At 33.6% G+C, this 7,024-nt stretch overlaps 1 long non-coding RNA gene and 1 other non-coding gene across 2 annotated transcripts in view; both read right to left on the bottom strand.

The window, feature by feature from the left end:
- The window catches only part of LOC128250039 (uncharacterized), a 402,283-nt gene that overhangs the window by 211,499 nt on the left and 183,760 nt on the right, over positions 1-7,024 (bottom strand). The window lies entirely within an intron of this gene.
- LOC128250170 (5S ribosomal RNA) lies at positions 198-316 on the bottom strand. The gene has a single exon (XR_008266277.1). It is a non-coding gene; the product is annotated as a 5S ribosomal RNA (ribosomal RNA).

Here is a 7,024-nt window from a genome sequence, read left to right as displayed (position 1 = left end):
ATATATATATATATATATATATACGGTGGGCAGCTTTCAGTTTCCGTCTACCAAATCCACTCACAATGCTTTGGTCAGCCCGAGGCTATAGTAGAAGACACTTGACGAAGGTGCCACGCAGTGGGACTGAACCCGGAACCATGTGGTTCGTAAGCAGACTACTTACCACACAGCCACTCCTACGCCTGGGGGTGTGACGCTTACAGCACCTAGGTTTCCCAAGCGGTCACCCATCTGAGTACTCACTAGGCTCGACCTTGCTTAACTTCGGTGATCGGACGAGAACCGGTGCTCTCAACGTGATATGACCGTAAGCGATATCGATCCCGAAATGATGACAGGTAAAGCCGACCTTGGCTGAATTTGAACTTAGAACCATCAAGCATTTCCCCAGTTTCCTTACGACCTATCCACGTTATAATATAATATAATGTAATATAATATTAAAATATTACTATCAATAATAAGAAACTATGATGTGTTTCGCCTATAGTCGCCTTTTTATCTGTATTGGAGATGTATCTGAAAATATTTTCACACACTGAAGCTTCTTATTTATGCAGTCGATATGGCAATCTGACTGCCATGACTGGGATTTCAATGCAGAGTATTATTCGGATTTACACGCAAATATCAAAGTATCTGTTTGCTTCTTTTGTTGTTGATGCAAAAATGATGACACGAAGGAAAGCAACAACTATGACAACATCAACGACAACATCACCAGCAACTGAACAGGCATAGAAATGAAATATGAAATTTAAGAGACAAATAGAAAAATAAAATTTGTGATATTTAGGAACTATAATTTACTGGCCGGCTGTTAGGGCGTAATGTTTACAAATTAAGACGAATCCAAACGAAAAAGAAAGAAAACAAAGAAGAAACAATAAAAAAGGACATAATATAGTGTAAAATAATTTCTTTTCATTTTCAACGGGCAAAGTAAATATAATTTAATGATTATGCATAGCAGTACAAACAGGGCAGTAACACCTTAATAACATTAACTCTGGCATAATGATAACAACAACAACAATAATTAGAAATAAATGAAGTCAAAAGCAATAATAACAACAACAACAACAGCAGCAATAATAATACTATCACTGATAATAATATTAATAATGTAATCGAAATAGAATGAAATTATCCATCGAGAGTTAGGAATAACATAGTAGCGTGCATCACACAGAAACATCGTTATTTCAATTAGTGAGCGATATTAGCAGTTTAATTCTTATGCCTGGAAAAATATGTTATGATCAAAACAAAGCGACGTCTTCTGCTGTTATTCGTTGTTGCTTTTACTTCGGTATCTGATTTATCCATTTTTTTCTTGTAACTCTTCGGTCTTAATACAAGTGTGTATATTTGTGCATTTACGTATTTATGTATGTGTGTATGTAAGCATGTATGTATGTATGTATGTATGTATGTATGTATGTATGTATGTATGTATGCATGAATGTATGTATGTATGCATGTATGTTTGTATGTTTGTATGTATGTATGTGTGTATGCATGTATGCATGTGTGTATGTATGTGTGTATATGTGTATGTATGTGTGTATGTATGTATGTGTGTATATGTATGTATGTATTTATCTATGTATGTATTTATGAATGTATGTACGTATGCATGTATGTATGTATACGAACATACACGCATATATATATATATATATATATATGCGTGTATGTTTATCCTGTTTTGTCTCCGATTTTCTCGAAATATTTAAGAATGATAAATCGATAGAATGATATGTGGATGGGATGTAAAACGTTGCATTCGTCTATGAGGGGGCAACATGTTTCCTCTGTAGAAACTCTCAGTTGACTGGGCACTTTAGCATGTTTCAGTAGTGGTACGGAAACTGTCATGTTGAGGTATTATTTCAGAGTTTTGTTTTATAATAAAATATTCGGGAACGTTCGTTAGACTGTACATGCAACCATTTTCTATGTATGCAAAACTGATCTTCAGATCTGCTTAATATGAATGCAATTTCAATGTCATTTTCTCTTTTAGTGTGGATTTAATCTTGTAAACATCTTGTATGGGTATTGTCAGTTGAATGGGAAGTTTCATAATATTGCTCTTAGCTGTATTTGAGCATTTAAGTTGTTGCGTTGCTTCAATTATTTGCGTTTTAGAACATTGATGGAGTTAAGTGGTGGGGTGCTGTGTTATGTAGAAAATTGCAGCTGTGTGATGTGTTGTTTCGTTTAAGTTTATATATCTATGCGTGACAAAAAATTTTATACGTATTAAATACAGCAACGTTTTGATTTATGTTATGGAATAAATGTAATGTATAGCTTTTGTGTGAAATTTGCTTTTTGTTAAGTCCAATAATCGCAAACGCTGCGTTATCTTTTCTTTACTTATTCATTAAATATTGTTTGTCAACTATTGTTTGTACATAACTTCACAAAAAATAATTAAATAGATAAACATTAGCTTACATTCTTCGACGAACAAATACATGTTAGCGATGACATTTATTAATGAGACACAAGAATGTTAGAACAGGCGAATGCCAGTAAACATTATATAACGGCTACTTCTGGCAAAATATTAACCTTTAATATGTGATTTACATTAAAATTTAATACACGTTAGAGAAGGAAAAATGAAATGCAATATGAAAACAATGAATTTCTTCTGGATTTAACTCTACTCTTATGTTTTGGGTTGAACAACAAACGTTCATTTGCACATCCTCCAATATGTAGAGCAAGCAACCTACATGGATCGGCAGAAAGCAGGGTGAGAGAAAAATAACTTGATATGTGAAATCTATAAAATAAAAAACAAATTCAATGTTAATTTGAGAAAAGACTACGAACTCATTATGAACCAGGAATTAAAAGTACAAAAATGTTCAACACTATTTTCGATTTAGAGGAGCATTTAGTTGTTAAGTGAATAAAGATTAAAAATGTAAATTGAAAAACCAAAAACATTTGGCATCAGCCGTAAAAAAAATATTTAATCTAGATAGATATTATAAACAGAGTTTCTTACAGCTGTTTCTAGAATAGCCAAGCATGTGGACCATGATGTTGAGTAAGTATTTTCTATACGCTATGTATTGTATATCAAATTCTTAGATCACAACTACTTTCAACGCTACGGCTAAACGCTAGCTGACTATATTCACCATGATTTTCAATTATAATTACGAAATAATAAAGGATATTTATTTCATTACGTAAGACACATATATCCCAAGTGATACATATGCCTGCGAACTCGTTACACGCATGATATATATGTCTCCGGACTGTTTGAGGATTGCTTTGCAGGACGAAACTTCGAAGTCACTGTAAATACTCTTCTTGTTAAAGAACAATCGATACGCGCTTAGCAAAAATATTGAATAATTCTTCAGTTTTTATTAGAACTTAACATAAAAGCAAAACTTGAAACATGTATATGTGTGTGCGTGTTTGTGTGCATGTGTACATGTGTGTATGTGTGTGTGTATGTATATATACATGTATATACATAAGTACTTATGTATACCAATACATTACATATATATATATATCTGTGTGTACGTCTGTTCCAAGTATACATGTGTGTGTGTGTCATATATGTATATGTATTTATATATACATATACATGCGTATGTGTGTTTGAGGATGTGCATTCCTGTATGAATGCGTGTGTCCCTATGCGTAGTATATAATCCATATATGCTATAGATACGGACACGTACACACTTACACAGACACACACGCAGAAACATGCGAACACACACAAGCACTGACACACACACAAACACACCGCAGTCTGTTAGGAACTGCCTCAATTTTCGGTTCATTTTCATTGAATTGCATAACCAAACAGACACTGGAATAACCATTATATCATCGTTTAAATGGTAACATGCTAGCAAAATACTTTCGCCCAATTTACTACAATGATGTTGCATCTGAGATTTATTCTGATGCACAAAAAATGCATATATCAAGGCTAAATTAATTTGCAGAAGAATATAAGTGAGTTTACTAAGGATCTAAAGCTGTTCTTAAGTCTTTGGATGTAAATATATGTTTATAATTAGCTTCCTGGTAATGTGTACCATTTTTGTTATATTTCTCCCATCATCCTTTTAGAAAAGTGAAGAAAGGATGGTCTTGCATTCGCATTTGTACAGAAGACGCAACATTAATCAAAGAATAGTCCCTCGTATATCGTTAACACCAAAGGCCATGAAATTTCATGATTATGTTCAATTTCATTTTTATGTTCGGCTTTTATTCACTTCTTTATAGGCATTATGCTCGGAAGGTTAACCTTGCTGAAAGCACGTGGAAGGTTTCTCCCATCTCTAAAATATTCATTAATGCTCAGTACATATATATATATATATATATATATATATATATATGTATGTATGTATGTACGTATGTATGTATGTATGTATGTATGTATGTATGTTTTAATGTATGAGAGTGAGAGCAAACAAAATAGGTTGAAAAAAACAGTAAAGAAGTTCCATCTTTTATCAATTCATGTAATTGATTTTAGCCTGATATATATATTCGTCAAAATATATCCGGTAAAAAAAGCATACATGCATATATTCATACATAGATTTATCATATACATACAAATATACATAGATATAAACGCACGCACATATATCTGTTGATAGATACATACCTATATCATAAATGCATGCATGTATATATATATATTCATATATATACAGACACACGCACGCACACAAACACACACTCACGCATGCACACATATACACACACACACATACACACGCACATATATCTGTCTGTAGACTGTTGGTGAATAACAAACGAAACATAAATTGCCTGTGATGTATGAATCACATTTTGTAGGTGGAGAATTAGTAATTTCGGATCAAGATCAAGGGTACTAAATTCATAGCACACCCCAAGCGATGTCGATAATTTACTATACTGGAGTATAGGGAAAAATACAGACACAATGCGCAATATATGAAACATTTTCATAATCTAGAATGCCAAGATCAAATAATTCTCTCTCGCTCTCACTTACATTCTCTCTCTTTCTCTCGAAATATATGTATATATGTGTATATACATACATATTTATATGTGTATATATATATATATATATAAATATTTATATTGCATATATATATGTATATATATATATAATATATATAAATATATATATACATACATATACATACGTACATAAACATATACATACATCGATACATACATCAATACATACATAAATACATATATATGTGTGTGTGTGTGTGTGTGCTGAGACAGAGAATGCAGAGAGGCAAGAGGGAGAAGGAGAGAGGAAAGAAAGCATTTTCTAAACGTAAAGCCCAAAGGAAAAGAATTGGCAGCGACTTCGAAGTTTGTGGACATATGCATACATATGTTTGACTAATACTAGCTCAGGTGAATCGGTGGATTAGCGTTATGCGTGACTGCGTTACCTTGAAAAAATTATGTTTTCATCAAAGCCTGCGCATATGCAAGCGAAATAGTCTGATAATATTAGACGTCAATTCACTTATGTACAAGATCGAAAGTTCCATTATAATGCTGCGTGTCATTACATTTTATCCTTATATGATGCATTTACTATTTAATACATTGTTAATCATAGTGATACTCTTGTATCAAACAACAGTAAAGATCTGCTTTCTTAACGTACCACATTGTGGAATATACAAAGACCAATAAGGGTGATGAGTTGAAATTCATTGTCTTATTGCTGGGTGAGTAAAGTAGTGTAAGTAAGATCGGTACATCCATCAAAGGTGAGTATCAAGCAACAGTCATCCCCAAAACCGTTGAAGACATTTTGACTATATAGTCGGAGATGTAGATCATGAACTCTCGACCGTATGAATGTTGATTATATATACATACATATATATATATATATATATATATATATATATATATATATATATAAATGAGTATGTTTGGTTGAGCGGCGTGCACGTGAGTATGTACATATATGCTTGCACGTATATATGTGTATGCATATCTGTACATACTCATGTGCATTCTGCTCATCCACACATACCTACTCATAATGCGGCAGTCCTCGATAGGACGAATATTACTGTTCTTTAGCCCCAAGAAACGTACGTCGTTCCAGCTGGCTATACGACACAATATCTGCGTCCTTATATTTTCAAACGGGTCTTCAGCAGCGCCGTCTAGCCGAGCCAATTCTCTGTGCTGAGAAAGAGCAATAACCCAGAAACCGCACCACAGATGTTGCTTTGTGCTGGATGTGGGTACTGAACTCCCTCATATATTCGAAAATATAAAGACGCATATATTGTGTCGTATATCCAGCTGGAAACCACGTTTTCTGGGGCTAAACAACAGTATTATTCGTCCCGTCTAGGACTGTCACATTATGTTGGCAAATAGTTTTTACTTTATGTACATAATCGACTGGCTTCTTTAAGTTTCCGTCTACCAAATACACTCACAAGGCTTTGGCTAATCTGAGGCTCTAGTAGAAGGAACCTCACCAAGGTGACAAAAAATGGGACTGAAGCTGAACCATATGGTTGGGAAGCAAGCTTCTCACCACACACCCGCTCCTGCATATACATACATACACACACACACAGATACAGACGGACGGACACACACACAAACACACGTACACACATATCTTCATCTCACCTAATATACTGATATGTATATGATTGTGACTGTTCTTTCCCGCGCGGATTTGATACTTAAGATTAACATGACAGTACAATTGAGCATTCCTGTAAAATGGCCAATTTCGTGGATGTTTGTTATTTTCGTCAACATTTGCGAATATAATTTGACTTAACAGCAGCCTACGTGATACTGATTCAACTATTGTCATATGTTATGGTAGCTACTTCACACTATGAGGTTATCCATAATGTGTAGCTATATTGATGTGAGTGTGTATATATATATATATAGATAGGTATGTGTATAATATATACTATATACAATATGTATAAATATATATATATATATA

The sequence above is a fragment of the Octopus bimaculoides genome, chromosome 19, assembly GCF_001194135.2.
Source record: "Octopus bimaculoides isolate UCB-OBI-ISO-001 chromosome 19, ASM119413v2, whole genome shotgun sequence".
In the NCBI taxonomy this organism is placed as follows: Eukaryota; Metazoa; Mollusca; class Cephalopoda; order Octopoda; family Octopodidae; genus Octopus; species Octopus bimaculoides.
The sequence above is the reverse complement of the archived record's forward strand: the minus strand, read 5'-3'. Positions and strand labels throughout refer to the sequence as shown.